Genomic DNA, 19004 nt, shown 5'->3' on the forward strand with positions numbered 1-19004 from the left:
GTTGATGAGGTCCTGGAAGATGCTTGGGGAGAGCTTTATTTTAACGTTAAACGTTACCGTCGCCAGTGAGGGAAAGGGGAGCCTGGCGAGCGCTCGGGAAACTAGGATGCAGCCCTGCAAAATGCGCCATTAGATGGATAATACTTTTTCCTCTCATAATTACTGAGGTATATTCACAAGGTGGAGCTACTGAAAGGCGGAGGAAGCATTGATCTGATTATCTCCCTGTCCATACATACTCTGTCCCTGTTCTTAATCTTTTAAGCTGTAAATTACAGATCGGGTTTGCGCGTCCATCCTTATCGTGATAAAATTTCAGGGCACTTTCTGGGTCCTCTTCTTTGCTCTTCCATCCCTCTACAAAACGCATTGTCCCACAAAAACTTGCGGCGTTTCGCGGCCGGCTAAAGGAAGAACCGCTTTGTGCCCCGAAACTCCAGTTAAAGGCTAATTTTGTTTATTGCGGAGCTTTTAATTCAGTCACCAAAGGTTATTCTCGCCGGGCTGGATATGTTGGGGGGGGGGGGGGGGGGAGATGCTCCTCCGTGCGATCTATAGTTTTTTTTAATAATGGCTGGGGAAGAAATAACGTTGCTGTAAGAGGGCTCTGGGCTGAGTAGCCCGGCGAGGCAGCGCAGGAGGAGTTGCCCGTCGAGCCGGGGGCCGCGGGCGCGGAGCTGCGCGCAGGGGGGCTCCGCGCACCCCGGCCCCACGCGGCCGCCCGCGCCCTGAGAGCCTCCGCGGGGCGAAGAAGCTGCCGGCTTCTGCGGGAAGGATTTCCCGGCCCCTCCGCGCCCGCGGAGGAAAAGTACCACCCTTGGGGTGGGGGGGAAGAGGCACCCCCCTGCCCGGCATCGCAGCGCCGGGGCTCAGCTCGCCTCCCGCCCAAACCTTCCGAGCAATTTTTATTTGCCACCTTCTCCTTACACCCGAAAGCTGCTAGTCGAGCCGCTCTATTTTTTTTTTCCTATTTTTAAAGATCCGTTTTTTGAAGGTTAGTTTCGAGTAAAGAATAACTTCTTCCCGCTCCTCTTTCGTCTCCCCCCTCCCTTTCGCAAACTCCCTTTCAAAATCGGGAAGAGTTCAAAGAAAATGATAGTGTCATTTCAGATCAGCTCGGTCCGGCGTGTCCGCCCAGGGCAGGGCAGTGGGGGTCCTGGAGCAATAGAAATTTGAAAGCTCGTCTTAAAACTGGAGCATACAGATGCCTACACGTGTTTGGTTTGGCAGCGCTTCAGCCTGAATCGTGGGGTGACATTTAGAAAGGGAATCGGATTACGGTGGCATCCCAATCCCCAATTCTTAGAAACAGCAGGTCTAGGTAACTGATAAAAAATAAGACGGCTGTTATACATGCATTTTCCACGCTACTGGTTCTGTGAGAAGCGCTCCTCGGTTTTGGTAGCCGACTGCTACGTTTCCTCAGAATTACCTTTTCCACCCCATAACATTAGTGGGATATGTTGCCTGAAATGGGAGTTTTGTTAAAAAACAAACACCCAGACCGAAATCCCCCGTGGCTGCCAGCCCGCACTGGTGGAGGAAAGGGCAAAGAAGGGCATCGCTTTCCTAAACCTTACCTTCCCTCGCTTGATTTTTAATTTCCCAAACTGCAGCAGACACCGTGCTGTTTGTCAGGATCTTTTTCCCCTGTGTAAGCAGCGAGGGACCTGGTTAATCATCTATCGCAGATACATGTGCATGAGAAAGAAAAGTGTTGATGTTTGCTTGTTCGGGCTGATGGGAATGGCCCACGAATTTAGGATTAAATTACTAATGGTAATCATAAGTCTTTGTTTCCTCTCGCTCCCTCTCTCTTTTCTGCGGGGATTGTCAAAGTAAAATGTGCAACATTCTTTGGACAAAGTCTGTACAGCAGCTTTGCGGTACAAAACAAGCTATTGTATCCTCCTGGGTTAACTGGGATCTCTGCAGATTTTAGCCTGAACCAGTTAAGAGCGGGGCAAATCCCAGTACTAACTTTAGACACGTTTTCACAGGTGGATCTGTGACCAGGGAGTGGAGCAACACTTCAGAATGGTAGGTTTTTGTGGGGGTATTTTTCTTCCCCGAGGCTTCGCAGTGTCCAGCGTTAAATCCCCGCTTGGGGTGGGGGTGGGGAGTGGGGGAGGATGATGGATCAGTGTGTGCGGGCGGCGAGTTTGGGGTTTGCTCGGCGGCGGGGGGGGTCCTGCAGAATGAGCGCACCCCGACGGGTATCGCTGTACGGGACGGCGTCATTTAGGGGATTGATTTGAAAGCACCAGGTTTAATTAAAGCCGTGAGCTCGGCTGTCTCGGCAACGGGCGGGGGCCGGGTGCGGAGCAGCTCCCTGGCGCAGGGAGGTGTCACCTGGGGGTCGCGGCTGCCCCCGGAGCGGTGCCCGTCCCCGAGCTCCCTCCGCCGGCGCTGGGACCCCCTCTCCAGCCGGCGGGGAACAGAAGGCGGCTGTGGGCAGCGCGGCTTGGGGGGGGGGGGGGGGGGGCCTGTTGCAGGCGGGGGCGGGGGGCGCGATGGCTCCTGGAGCTGGGGGGGGATCCCAGGGGGCGGAGAGCGCGGAGCGGGCCGCGGGGCACCGCGCCAGCGCACGTCGGGGTGATGCTCCGCGTCCCCGCGAGGTTGCGGGATGCAGAACTGGCGAGCAGGGTTTTTATTTTGTTTTGTTTTGTTTTTTTGAGGGGGCAATGCCCCCTCCCTCCCTCCGTGCCCCCCGCTGCTCGGGGTTAGCCGGGGCCTGCAGCGCCGGGCACAGGGCTGCTCAGAAGCCCCCGGGGGGGGGGCTTGGGGGGGGGCTGCCATGCCTTTCCTCCTGCTTTTTTGTGCACAGAAAGAAGGGCAGCTCTTCAGTGGCACCCTCTGCAGTTTGCTCTGGCTCTTGCTGCACCCTGGAGAGGGAAAGGGGGTGTCTTCGAGACGAAATGGCAGCATTTCACCCTCTTCAGCAACGTCCCACAAGGGTGTCTTTGGCAGGGAGGTAAGCAGAGAGTAGAAGCATTCTCCTTCTAGGTGTTTCTTTCAGCCTTAGACCCATTGTACCATGAATGAGTCGATCTAAACTTGTTTTCAAGGGAACTTGTCTCCCTCTCATAATTTCCAAACTCTGCGGTCTCATCATAGCCCCCTTTCTAATACACACTCTTGTTATTATTCCCCTTGCCACCATGATAAAACTTGTTTCTAGCAGAAATGCCTGATCTGGAAGCACAAAATCCCCTGTTCAAGCCTTGCTAGGATCAACTTTCCTCCTGTGCTTGGCTGAGTCCTGCTTCCCACTTGAACCCGGGCATGTTGAATTAATTTTCTGAGCCCCTTTAGGAGCATTTAGCTAATAAGCAGCACCAAAACCTTTCTGAGTGATCAGAAGTTGCCTTTTGGGACTGAAGTAGCCAGTAGAAGCTGAAGAACTGTAATTACTGCAGTATCTTGCAATGGCATTTCATGTCATTCAAAGGTTTTTCGAACACTTCAGAACTTGGACCACATCTTACTAGAAAAAACTTCTCTCCTGCTTATCTGCTTCTCTTATGAACGCAGAGGTACTGCACAGATGGCTGGGTGGGAAAAGTGATCTTCCCAAGAGTTTTTAGTTTCCTTGGAAGGGAAATGTCAGGGAGACAGGGAAAGTGTCCTGGACCTATGCCCAGTGTCACAAAGCCATGAGCAGCCAGGAGATCTTCCAGAAAAGAACAGCCCCGCTTTCTGGCCACACTCTGTTGCCTGTTTTTCCAAGCAGCTCAGTAGGAGACTTTCTTGATGGTCAGATCTTTAGACAGTCAAGAAGGAGGGAAGAGAGATTTGCCCTTAGTTGTGCTTGAGGAAATCCAGGACCATGCAAATATCTTCGCAGAAGGACCAGTGTCGCTGAAGGTTCAACGGCCGTGGCACCAGAAAGGCTACTCACGGCAGAGCTGAGCATGTCCCTGGCCCTTGCAGGATCAGGGGGCTGTCGTTACAGCCCAGCAATCCACAGGCATGCTCCAACGCCCGCTGGGACCCGTACCCTTTCATTCAGACTGATTTGTAATTCCTTTTCATTGCACAAAGTCCTGGATCAAAAAAACTGCTTACATATAGAAAATTTTTGGAATTCCCTTTCCAGCATTTGCTGCATAAGGATTTAAATATAATCATAAAGCCTATGCTGTATATTCTTCTTTTTGCTCTTTACACCTTTAGTCCCCATTAGGGATTTTGTTTTGTTTCTGTTTTGACAGCCCCTGTATATATGTGTTTGTGGTCGTTCTGTACTGTTTCCTGATTTAATATCAGCGCAGTTACAGGAGAAGGATGCACCGTTAGCATTTTTTGCTCAAAGTATTTTTCAAGCTCCTTTTTGATGTACTGGTCAGGTTTGCAGCTTCTGTGCTCTTGTTGATCAGAAGAGGAAGGATCAGGTTTATTGTGCCCTTCGGGAATGAATCTCTCTATTCACCTAAGGAAGTGCAGCTATCTGCCTACGCTAGCCCCTCCATACAGATTCAGGTGCAGAGGAAAAGTGAGAAAGTATTTAGTAGGAAGCTGTTATTCAGTGATGTTAAAGTCCTTTTGTGCTTTTCAGAGAGATAAGATGAGCAGAACCGGAAACGAGGTGGCTTCTGCAAGCCTCTGCCTTCCTCCCCAAACATTTTTAAGTCCTAAACATGAAAAGGGAAAAGAGGGGTAAAGAAAGGGAAAAATTCTGGGGAAATGCTTTTGTTTGCTCTCCTTGTTAGCCTGAGGAACACTTATTCAGCTGTTACCCAGACAGGGGAAAGAAAAAGCCTCCCGATCTTTGTTTCTTTTACATATAAACAGATCCACAGCTTTGAATAGTCCCAACTCAGATGCTTTTAAAATCAGTCTATGATCCGTTTGCCCAAACAAAATATTGGCTCCTAGTGCAACTTGCCATTTTCTCTTTGGGAAATAAAACTGCATTTTAACATGTGTGTCTGTGTATTGCTGTGCATTGTGACCACCTCCCAGCTTCAATCTCACTAGACCTCCAGGCCCTAGGAAAGCTGGCGACGTTTCCCATCATTGGCCGCTACGAGGATCCTATGGAAGGTCCGAGGGGAACGGATCTAACATGACTCGGCCAGGACATGGGGAGGGCTCACAAAGCTCATGGCTGTCTCTCGGGCAAGATGCAGTTTCTCTGTAACTATTTCTTTGCTTCCAGAGCTTCTCTGCAGAATGGTTAAATTAATTTGTGCAGGAGAGACAGCAGCACAGCAGTGCTACAAATTCTCACCCAGTGTTTCCCAAGAGAAATGTTCTCCAGCCAAATTGGCCGGTTGCTGTATGGGTCATTCTGAGATCCCATAAACAGTGACCACATCTCCTTGGCTCGCAGAAAAAAAACAGCAGGGAGAGGGACAGTGCGAGGCGAGCACGGGCTGTGGTGAGAATGAAAGGTGGTCAGGGAAGGTTGCTTCATTTCTGTGTCTATTTTAATGGCAATCCTATGGGACACATCCGATTTGCTATACCAAGGAAGATAATTTCTGCTGTTTTCCTCTGGTGGGATCAATTCCTCACGTGTTAGTGGAGACAAAATTCTCACTGAAATATACTCACAGCATATACCCTGTACGATAGAAAAGAAGCAGCTCCTGCAGCAATCAGTATATATCCATGCTACGCCAGATTCACTTATCCCTCTTCTAGCCTGAGTCTTTGGCTAAACAGTAATACAGTTATTAATTAGGTTTTTAATATATATATCTATAATATGTATAAAAATACCCACTGTGCCTGAAAATTTAGGGAAAAAAATTCTCTAATTGCTGTGAGCTAATCTCTAGATACAGAATTAACTATCACTTTATACATTTTCTGAGCACTGTGAAAAAACAGATTAAAGTCTCCTGGACAGCCTTCTCTAAGACCCTCTACGCTTTCAGAGCGAGTGCCCTGTTTATATTCAGCCTTAATTCTATATTTGCAGTTTTTTTAATAACTGTGTTTTCATCCTTCAAACATTCAGATAAAGAGCTTCACCCCTTAAAGCTGTGATTACACCTCAACAACTTCTCTCTTGGCAATGTATGTGTGGTTTCTGTTTTGTTTTGTTTTTCTGGCTTGAATGAACACATGTTTCAAACCTCTAATGTACTTCTTTAATAACTGGTTTATAAAAAAAGGAGAAGATAGAGAATTTCATCCAAGAATTCCCAGCTGGAGACATCTGTTCAGCAGCAAGTCACCTGATGAACAGCTCTAACCAGCCAAGTGTGAGTTATTTTTATTGGTTCAATGTTTTTAAAATAGATAATTTTTTTCCTTTTAATTGATACCTTTCTAGACATTTCAGTAGATTCCTACACTGGTCTTCATGGACTTGGATTTATTTCTCCTGAAGGATTAGTGCAGTCCAAAAGGAGTGATCTATTCCAAAACCTAGCTCGCTGGCTGAAACCAGTAGGAACCAGTTAAATGCTTGAAATGAGGGTTTCCACTAGGGTAATCAAGTTTCCCAAGAGGTGATGGATTTGATGTATAGCCTGTCATGACAAGTTGCAGGCACTCAGCACCTCTGAAAATCAGGCCATAGCAGCTTTCAGCAAATCTAAAGAGACGGGGTGTGCGCGCGTGCGAGCCAGAGCGGGCTGCAGATAGGACACGTGTCTTCATTGATCTCAAAAGGGAGGTTGAACCGTTCTGGTTTGAATCACATGATTTGTCATGTTATTTAGCAGCTGTTAAGCTTAGGTGAGCTTGTAGGACCCTGTTGGTGCACTCTCAACCCTAATCCTCTCTCAGTTTATTTGTCCATGGCACCGCTTGGCTCCTCTGCCAATGGGTCGGTCCCACCATTCCTCCTGCGGTACTCCCTGTAGCGCTGAGCATCACTCCTGTCCACCCCTCCCTACAACCCAGCACCTAAAGGCACTTTCCAGAGGATACAGCTGATATTTATTTAATTTTCCACTTTTCTTCTGTTCTTTGTATTTTGTCTGGGAAGACTTTTGAGGCCCATAGACTTTGCCTTGGTTTGACGTCTTTGTTAGAGCAGGTTCCCAGTTTGACATGGGGATGGTGACCCAAGAAATGACAGAGGATGAGGGTTAGAAGAGCAAAAAGGGACAAAGCAGATAAAGACAGGAATGTGGGACTGCACCATGTGCAGGTTGTTGTAGACCCTCCTGCTATCCGTCCATGCAGCAAACCCCCAGCCAGTCTGCGAGCAGCTTGCCTGACTTCATTTGCCATTCATCAGCCTAAACTACTCACTCTTCTTTTACTTGGAAAAACAGGAGCTTTGAACTCTTCTCCACACCCCAGCACATGGCAGAGTTCATTAAATGGGTGGGGAATATCAAGAGCCACCGCTTATCTGCACTATCCAGGCAGTACCAGGTACCCAGAAGAAGGCTGCGTGGGGAGCCCCTCGTCTGCAAACTGCTGGAAGGGCTGAAGTCTCCCCAAGGACAGATTAGATGGAGAAGCAGCAGTACAGCTCCCTGATCCTTTCTGCATTTCACCCTGCTGAGTTATTTGCTGTTGCAGGCAAGAGTGGGACATCACAGGTGGAGAGCACACTAGGCTCTTCCCTTTGTTCTTCCCTTTGGAATAGCTTTAATTAACCATTTTTTATCTTTCAAAAGAAAAAGAGGTTTTTCTCACTTGAGAAATGAGAGGAAATGTTTTCCAAAAGCTGTGTTTTAATTGACTCAGGCTCGGGAGCAGGGAGGCTGAGGGAAGAATTGCTGTCATGGAATTAACTTTATGAAAGAAAAGCAAATCTCCACCCTGTTTAAACATGGGGAAAACATCACAGAGGCATCCTGCTGCACCAAATGGTAAACATGTCCATGTATTATATCACTTATGGCTTCCTTTAGAGTTTTATGATGCTGTTCTCAATTACAGTGTTTGCATTTGTAATTAGAGTGCAGAACACATTGTGAAGGCAAATTATAGAGCTAACTTGTCCTTTCAAAATAACCCATTTGCTCAGTGTGCTCCCAGAAGCTTCTCTTTATTCAAGGGACTCCAGTGAAGGACTAACCTTCCCTACTGAAAGTGTTGGAATATACATTTGCTGGAGGGAAGGGAGAGGAGGAGAAACACATTTTTGCCCCAAGGCTTTGCTGTGCTTGGACCCGACCTTTAAACCACTGAAACTCCTGTTGGTTTCTATAAGCATGATCCTCCAGAAGTTTGAGCAACTAATGGAATTGGGGGTGCGTGGGAGAAGAATCGGATTTTTTGCTCTGCCACTAATTACTGCTGTGGCTTTGGCTATGTCACTTGGCCTTTTTGTGCCTCCTTAACTGGCTAAAAATGTCCTGTGGAAGAGCCTGGATATTACTGTACAATCACACACGTATATAAATGAAGGTGAATATGCAGGACCGGTAGTTGTCCTCCAGTTTTTCATTCCTTTGTAATTCTGAAAGCAGCTCTTTGGAGTTGATGTTTTTAGGTGCATTCAGTCTTTGTCCTGGGCTCCCCTTACACAGGGGCTCATTCTCTATTTAAATATAATGATGACACATTGCTTCATGCCATGTTGCCATGCAAAGACAGCAGAGCTCTCTGCTGCTTGGCTTTGCTCAGTATCTAGTGGTGTTTCACTGAGCAATTTCTGACCAGCTGCACCATATGTGACGCCCCTTCGTTTTGCTCTAGCTATTAAGTGTCATCAGCAGAGATCTGATCTTCCTTTAAGGCAGGTCAATTTTGTGTATAGAAGACCAGAGCCTAGGCCAGATGTGCACTTTGCCTTTGAATTCAGTAGGGAAAAAACTGTATCCAAGTCTAAAGTTGGACTTGATAACGCTCTACTTAGAGTGAAAAGGAAGCAAATTCTCCAGTTGTTACTGTTCTGCCCTGTCTGCAAAGGATCTCTGCATTTGGGTATCTTTTTTTGCAAAACCTGCACGAAGCAGGAGGACTTGACTACGAACAGGTTTCCCTGCAAGTGCAAGTAACATTTTCATCTCCTGTACCGTAGCCGGGATGGCCCAGGGAAGTGCCCTGCAGCATGTACCTCTCCCATAAGCATGTCCTCCCCATTCCTGGCCATGAGGAGTTGCCTTGGCTTTGCTCTCCAGCCAGCATTTAGGAAAATTTCAAGCTCAGTACTCGACCCCTACCAGCACACTGCCCACCGGTGCCCTCTGTTCATGCTCCAAGGCTTCACGAAACCAGGCAAAAAAGAATCAAATAAAGAACACCTAAAAAGGCTGTGTTCTCCCAGGGTGGCAGTGTTGGGAGGATAAAAAACCCCAGGCAAACCCCAAACCACTGCTCTATGAGATTACTACAAGCTCTTTTCTTTTTCCTTTTTCACCACTCGTCCCACTATGAAGTAGTTTGTACAACTTTTACTCCTGCCACAGGTAATTCTTCATTTCATTTCCAATAAGCTGCTTTAGAAGTTCACCGTAGCGCTGGCTGTCTCCTTGCCAACGTTCAGTTATTAAATTCCTTTCTTGGTATCTCTTGCATGGGTCAGGAAAGTTGATTCCCTGGCCCCAACTTTCTGCCAGGTGCTTGTTTCTTCTGAGCAAAGGTTAGGTCACCTGATGACTCATTGAATAAACTGGTTTTATTACTTTCCCTGGGTATGGGAGAGTTTCCTTGAAGAAAGAAGCTGCAGCACATGGGATGACCATTCGAAAAAGAAGGATTAACAAAGGGGTTTCCCAGAAATTATGAGTTCAGCTTAATATCTAGTATCACATTTTTTGTTTAATGGCATTAAATCCAAGGAAGTGCCTAGAGGAAAGGGTCTGAACTTTATAAATTGTGGGATTATTTGTGAAGTGGCTGAGGAAGGACATTTTCTGCTACTCTTATGAGGGAAGACAAGACATCCCAGCGTGGTGTTTCACAGTGCCAGATGCACCCCAGTTTCCACAGCTGTGTGTTTAAAATATGGCCCAGGTTCACTGAGCAATGTCAAAACACATCTGCAGGGCTGACCAGGGAATGAAATACGGCTGCAAAATGGGCAAACTCAATTTTGTTGGGGGAACAAAAGAGAGGAGGGCATTTGTCATCCAGAGGATCACATCTGAGAAACACCTACTGTTGTTTGACTAGCTGGGATTTAAAATATATATGTCATCACCCTGTCTTTGTTGCCAATAACACTGTTTGCTTTGCTATGCCACCGGGCTGCTCAGGCAGCTGAACGAGACGGGTGGCTTTTCCTTCTGTTTCCAACCAGAGGAGCCCTGGCTCCAGCACCTTGCTCCCAGGGAATCATGCAGGCTGCCAGCATCCAAATGCCACCGAGGACAAATCCAGAGAGATGGCCACCAATAAATAAGAAGGTGTGAGATGCAATATGATGCTGTTTGTTTTTCTGGAAGGTCAATAGTTTTCCTAACATTTCAGCTTCCTGTGCTTTTCATTTCTGATGAAAGCCTGTTTCAGCAGTTGAAGTAAGAAAATAGCCTGTGCGTAACACGTGGAAGACTTTTTTGAATAAATGTCCTTCAAAATGAAAGACCTTTACCTGCCTTATGAAATCACATAAATATTTCAAGAAACAGTACAGAGGAAAATTTATACTCATGTTAGATTTCACAATGTGATTTTTGTAACACCTACAGCGGATTGCCCGTGTTTTCTGACAGTGCTCACAACAAGAGCAGAAGACAAGCATGTAAAAAAAAAAATTAAAAGCTCTTTACTTGATGGTATCCTTGTAGCTTGTGCTATTTTGAACCTGTCAACTGCTTAAGTAACAGCCTGTCAGTGATCGCAGCCCGGCCAAATACAAGACCTGGTCGTATGGTTGCAAATTGTCAAGAGCTGAGTGATCTCCCGGGTTGTGATTTATGACTCCATGAACAATGACAAGCGAGGAGAAAAGGCCCTGGTAATTTCGGAAGCAGTTGTGGAAACAATTAGATTACTTTTTTATTAGGTCATTTATAGAATTCTTCCCTTTAAAAATTAGATCCTTGATGAGTGCATTTTTCACGCACTCAGTTGCTTTGTCCTGTTTCTCAATTGAGGGAAAATCCTGGGCTTTCCTTTGGAAACACTGCTGTGCAATGTCTTTAACTTCACAGGGGCTGAGAAAGCTGCAGGGGCGCACAAGACCCACAAGCTCTGGCCCATCTGCACTTGAAGCCCTTTGCAAAGATCAATTCCTGCCAAGCCTTTTGCAGGGATTGTGCTGGTTTCTGTACCATTTTCTCACTGCTGGTTGCTCATATCTTTCTGCTGGTCTGATCTTTGTCTGCGACAGAGTTGCCGCCTCCTTCTCAGCTGCTGGGAAGTTTCTGGCACATTGCACTGGTACAGGCAATAACACCGATATTGAAAACTTGGGCCAGAGTTTTCAGAAGTGCTGCAGTTTGGAGGTCTTTCATCCTGGTTTTGCCCCCTCTTCTTTCCAACAGCAGAATTACTTCATTGTCATTGTATTTCTGCTTCCAATTTCTTCAGCAGCGGTTTGTCCCTTCTTGCCCCAGGGACCTGAGCAGTAGGAGGTCACGTCTTTTTATAAAGAGCCAATGGCATTTCTCTGGAAGTGCCCAGTGTCCTGCTATACCACCCCGCTCAGCTTGGCAACATGTCTCAGAGTTTTCTTGCAGGCTAATGAGAGACAGATAATATATCTGAAAATACACATTTAACCAAAATCTCTCCCCTCCCTTGTTTGCTTTCTTGGAAGTTGTCAGTGTTCCCATGTTGTTCTGCCCTGATGATACAGTCACAGCATCATCATTTCTGAATTCTCTTATAGAGGAACTGGCTCCAAAAGTGACCAAAGCCACTCAACATCTTGGGTGCTCCCCACAGGCCAAGGGGCCCCAGCACAGATTCAGGCTCCCGGGGTGAGTCTTGAGTTACTTTGAACCATGGTTAAGTCCATTATAATGTGGGTTTCTGCTATGAAAAATAATGAAAGGCCAACCTGGAAAATGAGGTCTTGCTGTAGGGAGCCCCATTTCCCTCCTTGCCTTCCTTCAAAGAGGAGGAGGGAGATATTTGCATTTCTCCAGCACCATGTACTGAGGAATGGGAAAAAGAGTTGTGCTATGCTGTATTCCGTAGCCCAATGAGACTGAAACTTCCTCTCAGCTTTGAGTTTTACTATTCCCTTGCAAAAGCCTCTTCTATTGCGCTATGCACCAGCAAAAATCCTTTTTATTGCCATTAAAAAGGCAGCTGAGGTGCTCTTTTTCTTTCTTTTTTTTTTTTATTATTTGTACAGAACTCAGCAAATAAAAATGGGTCCCGGATAAAAGGTGTGTCCTTTCTAGTAAAGTACAAAAAAATCTTAATCTTTGGTCCAGAAGCAGTAGATTGCCACAAACAGTCGGCAGCTAAAATCATTAATCTTTGCTGCTTGCCCAACTGGTACTAGTAGTAAAGAAGATAATACACTAGCAGAATCAGTGACCCACTACAAATTGGTCCTGAAAGGTCCACCAGCCTAAATAGACTTTTGCTGATCCAACACTTGTTAGGAATCCCAACAAAGAGACTATTGGCTCATCTGATGAGCCGCTCACTATTGGGCCTTTTGCAATGGCTGGTGATGGATGACCATACCCTCTTTGAGGGGGAAGATGCAGCTCCTGGTATGGGGCCTTTTCTCATCTTAAATTTGTACTCAATAAATCACAGGTGCAGAAGAGACAGCATCAGTTTCATTACACCTACATGCTCCAGTATCAATCATGCCAACACAACGGACTGCGTACAGTTCATTTCAGGAGGCTCTTTCTGTTCCAATACCATTTCCATTCTGTTGTGCTTTAGCATTCCTAAAGTGTTGAGCCTCTGCAGCAAAACACTGGGGGAGAAGGATGGGATGCGCTGTAATTGCGCTCTTTCAGCATGAGACAGGGCTTAGCTCACTTACTTTGGTTTATGATCCCTTGTTATTGTTAAAAGTAAAGTCTTAAATAGTTTGGTAAATAGTACCACCAATTCTGAGGTTGTCACACATCACTTTCATTTTTAACCTTGCTGTTTCTTTTGCCCTTTAGCACAGACCTTTAGCCTGGGTTGCAGCAACTGCCCTGGAATGGTCCCCTTTTGTGATTATAATCTTATTTTTCTATCTGGTTTATGATATTTGTTTAGATGATGCTGCGATCCCGTACTTATCCAAACCTAACTGCAGCAAAAACAGTTTCAGAGAGCTTCTTCAGTGTTTTCTCATTTAAAATAGTTTCTGCCATGTTCTCTCTGGCTGGTAAATACCCTGGGACCTTTGAAAGGTATATCCATTACGATTCACAATTTATGAATGTATAGCAGAGCTCCCACATTGTTATGTTAATTCCAGTGTCAGCAGTTAAAATGCACTTAAAACAAAGGAGGCTTTAGAGCTTTCAGGCTTTACATTTAATATACATAATCAAATACTTTCATGGCATTAAATGCGTGTCTAACACTCATCATAAAAACTATGAGCCATGTTTTTCAAGTTTAATAAAAGGTAATAGATTATTATTCCCCATGTGTGTCCAAAATCCACTTTGCCATCCACCTGCCATACAGGGAGAGTAATCTCTTAGAGTCCAATTATACTCTGATTTGCATAGGAACAACTATGTTTTGTGCAATTAAGTTATCACAAAGTCCTGTCATTCTGCAGCATTCTGTTAATCTTTAACTCAACGAAAAGCCATGTCAGCAGAGCACCAACACAGAAAAGATGGGTGTTCAAAGGAACTGCAGTAGGAGCACATTCAGGACTGTCAGACAGAACAAGCTTTTCAAAAGGACACTTCCATTCAGTTTAAACCTACAAGGGTGTTGGGCTGACACCTCCATTTATTTGCTGTAGGGCTGTAAGGAGAGAAAAAGAGAGACTTTCAGCCTTATTAAGGCAGTATTTGGAATACAAAACACCGGATTCTTTTCCTCTGCTCCTTTTACTCTGTCTCAGTGGCAGATCATAAAGCATGGGCAGCATTAATACAAGTCAAGAAAGTACTGGTTCTAATGTGCAGCTGAACGAGTGGATTTTCTGTGAGCCAGACACCAAATCTATTTATTTGTTTGTTTTTTACAATCAGCAGGGAGACAAACAGGGAATGTATTTTTAAAATGTAGTTAGGAGTACAGAAGTCCCAGTAAATAGCATCTTTCTGCCACAATGCTTTGTGGATGCCTGGTCCATGAGCTAAGGGCAGGTTGTAGCTAACAGCACCAGTATGGTTAGTGATTATTCCGGTCAGGTACCTGCAGCAGGTTCAGTTTTACAAGATTAAAACGGTAATTGATCTTTGAGAGAACATTTGAGGACAAAACATGGTTATGTTTGTAAGAGATTCTTAGCAGGTATAAATTGACATAAGGCCATCATAAGCAGATAACCAGTAGAGAAGCCCAGCTGCATCTCTAACCCCATCTACTCTCAAAACACCGGGCACACGGTGCTATTTGAAGGTGTGGATATTGCAGGTGAAGGTTTGCAGGGTGGTTATTTCTGCATGATTTCCAAAGCTTCCATAAAGGCAGCCCAAGCAGGTTCTTCCTGCCGACATCCTCACTACTTTCTCTAATACTTTCACTGAAACCTGGCACTTACCTTTTGTGTTTTGTCTTGGGGATCTTTACTTCTGTGAATACATATTATCTAACATTCATTTCACCAGGTCAATTTGCAGAAAACGTTTTGCTTTCAAGGTTGCTTCCAAATTTTTATATTTTTCATTTTTCATCTCAATTAAAAATAAACCATGCTGTGAGTCCCCTTTGTAGTTCTTTTATCATGCTACCAACTCTGCATTTTTTCACCTATATACTAATAAAAAGGTCTTTTATATATATATATACATACACATCTCAGTAACTGGTTTTTAGGTCTACTGTCCAAAGAAACTTTTCTTGCCTTTCATTTGCACTGTACTGCAAAACCCAGTTTTAACTCAAAAGAAACTGTAAAGAACTCTTTGTTATCTTCATTTTGGCCTTAATCTATAATGAATATTAATAGCACTTGTAAGGTGAGGTACAGATTAAAAGCATTAAAACATAGCTTGGATGTTTTCAAAGGTTGCATGCTGGGTAACATTTCTGGAAGTGCCAAAGGGCCAGATTTGTTAGTGCAATTTTAGAAGTCACTTCAATTCCTCTTTTTAAAGATGTCTAAAGCTATGTGAAAGTACAAATAAGTATTTTATGTAGGGTTCAAAAACACCTTCATCATCACCAATGTAAAATAAAATAGAGGTGCTTTTGCAAATCCCATTAGAAACTTGTTTGTACGTTTACTGCCTCTATCTAAATAACTTTCCAAAGCAGGACTTTGTCATTTGGACATCTTTGGAAGGTGTGTCCAGGGTGCCCACTGGGACAGCACAGGGCTTTAGCTAGGGGTGAAATCCAGGTGATAGAGTTTGTGTGGAAAACCAAAAAGGCCATTGAAAGAGGGTTGAACTCTATTCCTGCCAGAGTCGGTGGCACAACTGCCGCTGACAGTCAGTGACGTTGGTCCAGGTCTACTGGGACTCATAGAAAGTGGCAAAACCCGGTTCTTTCCCTTCTAGCGTTGTGTCTGGAGCTGAACGCTAATAACCTCTTCAATACCAGGAAGCTTTCTTCCAGGGACATCAGCACATACACAGGCCTGGCAAGCTGCCAACTGATTTGGCAGATGAGGGCTTTAACGCAGTCCATATTGCTTGTGGTGGAAAGTTCAGGGCTCGGTGAGACATCGTGCATAACGCCAGGCTGCACCCCAGTCTTTCTGGACCGGGCTTTTTGGCTTGCACAGGCTGCAGAGTCCAAATGTAGCGTGGTGCACATGTGCGTGCACGGGTGAGGACGTGTGGACCTTGGACGGTTTCTAGCACGTGTTTGTATTGACATCTGCCACCCTGACACAACCCCCAGAAGGCTCTTTAACCCACAAAATGAATGATGCAATGCACGGCCTCTTATTTCAGTCCAAAACCAAATTTGCTGAGTGAACTTGCCAGCATTGCTACCAACGAGCGAGGGAGATGAGAGGGAAGTGCTTGTATTTTTGGTGGCGCGTGTTGTGAATTAAGGTGGGAGCAATTACATCCTGTCAGGTAACAAAAAGATGTGCCTGAACACCATGTGACAGAACATGAGCAAGAAAGTGACCCTTTTGGGAGGGTAGTTTAAAGCACCCAAGGATAACCTTGAAAAATACTGCTCTTGAGCGGTTAAGAAACTTGTCTTGACTGGGATGGTTTTTGTGAAATACTTGGTTTGTGCTGGTTAGGAAGCAGAACACTGGATTAAAGGGCTGACGGCTGAAGTAAAATCTTAATCCATCCCTTGCAGAAACCAATGGAAACTGCTCTGGGGCAGTCAGGAGTCATGAAAATAATTCTGGAAAATGTTCTCATAACCTGATAAGAGAGCTGATTTAATAAAATTATTGTATTGTCAGTTTATGATTTTAAGAAATCTTTTGGCCTAGTTCAGGTTAAAAAAAAAAGTCACCAGCTTTAGTTCTTCTGCAGAAAAAAGACCCCATCATTTATTAGATGAATGAAGATATCAATTTCTGTTTAAACATTAACAGGGTGATGCCAAATATTAGTCAGTTCCTAATAATTTTGAGGGATTAAAAAGATAATAAAAGTAATAGTCCATTACATTACCTACTTCAGCAAGATTGTAATGAATGTAATAAATTCCAGATCAGGGTTATAACAACTTCCATCTATTTAAAATGAATTTGTAGGGTTACTTTCATTAACTATGTATATGGAGAAAATGATCTGACATATTACTTTAAAAGAGCTGTAAAACCGATTAGAAGGAAATATGCTTCCCAGACAGTGATCTAGGCCGCTGGGGAAATTTTATTCCTGGGAAGAAGGGGGGAAAAGGAAGGGAAGAGGAAGGCATCTTAGAGGATGCTATTGCATCATGTCTTTAACATGCCCCTGAAGCCACTTTGCTCCTTGGGAGAGATTTGGGCAGTAACAACAGTCAGAGACCAGGAAAGGGATGAAAGCTACTTTCTTCCCTGGCTTTTCTATTCCCTCCACCTCCCTGCCTGGGAAAGGACGGATCTGTTAATGAATAAAAGGTTCCTGTGCTGGGGATTTGTGCATGGAAATGAAACTGCACCTGGTTCTGGTACGGCCTTTGGCAGCCCAGGGGAAGGCTGAGGCATTAAAGGGGACGGTGGCCTCATTGCTCGGAGGAGACAAGGGACCTAGCACTTGACTGCACTACAGAAATTACTGCTGCACCTAGAATGCAGCCTTCATTTATCAATTTCATAGCAAGGGGGAAAGGGAAAGGGAGGGGGGAAATCCAACATCTGACTGCCTTTTTCAGCTCACGCTACATCTAGCCACCGAGAGCCCTCCAAACCCGGTCATGTGTGTTATAAAGAGTCTTGGATAAAGTAACTTAATACTAATGATTATACTTAATTGGACCTCTAAGTGATTAAAGTGGCAGTAATGAATGAGTAACATCCTTCTAATTCCCTTTTTCCATTTGGCTTGGGCTGAAGGCCCTTCCTTTGTGCAGGATTTGACTTGGGGGTAAGCAAAGCCAGTATTTTTTAAGCTTTCAGTAGCGTGTCTGGAATGAGCCACTTGGATCACGTTTACAATAAATGACTCCATAAGCACACTACCAGGGCATTGATTTTTCTTTCTTTCTTCTTTCTTTCTTTCTTTCTTTCTTTCTTTCTTTCTTTCTTTCTTTCTTTCTTTCTTTCTTTCTTTCTTTCTTTCTTTCTTTCTTTCTTTTCTTTCTTTCTTTCTTTCTTTCTTTCTTTCTTTCTTTCTTTCTTTCTTTCTTTCTTTCTTTCTTTCTTTCTTTCTTTCTTTCTTTCTTTCTTTCTTTCTTTCTTTCTTTCTCTTTCTTGCTTTCTTTTATTGGATTAGCCAATTGTGAGGTTAATGAATATGCATTTGGCAACCCATGTTTGTGAGGCCAAGTCCCACGTGGGCATCAAAGGGTTTGAAACCTGCAAGCGTAAGTATCAGCTTTGTCAAAATATTGATTCACTTTAAGAGTAACACAGTGCCCTCCCCCCTTGTGCTAATGTGCATAAGGATAAACTTGCTTTACCTATGTTTTTTTACTTATTTTATAGGACTTAATATTACCAATTAATTGACTGAATCAGCTGAGATTTTCTAACTCTATACTTCAGTGCTTTTATCCTGTTTTTTCAATCTAAAAATGATTGTTACCCTCCTCTTTAAAAAAGAATCCATTAAAAATGTAAGTCTCAACACTTGCAATATGTAACTTTCTAAAAGGAGAGAGATCTCCAGAACCTCAGTGTTTCACTTTGTATTGGTAAAAGGAATATTAAGCAGGATAAAGAGGGCTTGAAGACAGAAGGAGCTGTGTGGAGTGCTTGTCTTGCACTGGGCAGGTCCAGCTCATCCTACAGCTGGGGCACCCCTGAGACAGGGGAACAGGTGAGGAGCAATGACTTGTTTATAGCAGTGTGCTAAATTGGCAGGTATTTAAAATTAATTTGGGTATGCTTTCCCACATGCCTCAATTATACCTCTCACTGGAACATAGGAGTGTACCACATATACCGTATGGTATCAGGCATGATGATGCTGTGATTGGTCGTGACAGCAAAACTGCCATAATGCACATAAAAACCCTAATAATAATGCTTAGGCTTCTTTTACACCAAAAATCTGATTAATTTACACAACCCCCCTGCTCTGTCATGTATGTTATCTGATATGGCCGTGGTAGTTTTTGAACCACCTGGCTTCAGTGCAGTGGGAGATCATGTATTAAACAAAACCAGGAATAAGATACAAAAACTGGTATTCTTTGGGATGTACCTTTTCCTTTCCTTTCCTTTCCTTTCCTTTCCTTTCCTTTCCTTTCCTTTCCTTTCCTTTCCTTTCCTTTCCTTTCCTTTCCTTTCCTTTCCTTTCCTTTCCTTTCCTTTCCTTTCCTTTCCTTTCCTTTCCTTTCCTTTCCTTTCCCTTCCCTTCCTTCCCTTCCCTTCCCTTCCTTCCCTTCCCTTCCCTTCCTTCCCTTCCCTTCCCTTCCCTTCCCTTCCCTTTCCCCTTTCCTTCCCTTCCTTTCCCCTTTCTTTTCCCCTTTCCTTT

The 19004-nt window shown here is 44.5% G+C and overlaps 1 long non-coding RNA gene across 2 annotated transcripts; it reads left to right on the forward strand.

The window, feature by feature from the left end:
- The first annotated feature begins 2828 nt into the window (after positions 1-2828).
- Positions 2829-10640, forward strand: LOC142064040 (uncharacterized). 2 transcript variants are annotated; one of them, XR_012662959.1, is made up of 3 exons: positions 2829-2974; positions 6126-6215; positions 7239-10640. It is a non-coding gene; the product is annotated as an uncharacterized LOC142064040 (long non-coding RNA). The 2 variants fall into 2 exon arrangements; XR_012662958.1 differs by having other exon boundaries at positions 10163-10640.
- Positions 10641-19004: the final 8364 nt, after the last annotated feature.

The sequence above is a fragment of the Phalacrocorax aristotelis genome, chromosome 13 (genome assembly GCF_949628215.1).
Source record: "Phalacrocorax aristotelis chromosome 13, bGulAri2.1, whole genome shotgun sequence".
NCBI lineage: Eukaryota > Metazoa > Chordata > Aves > Suliformes > Phalacrocoracidae > Phalacrocorax > Phalacrocorax aristotelis.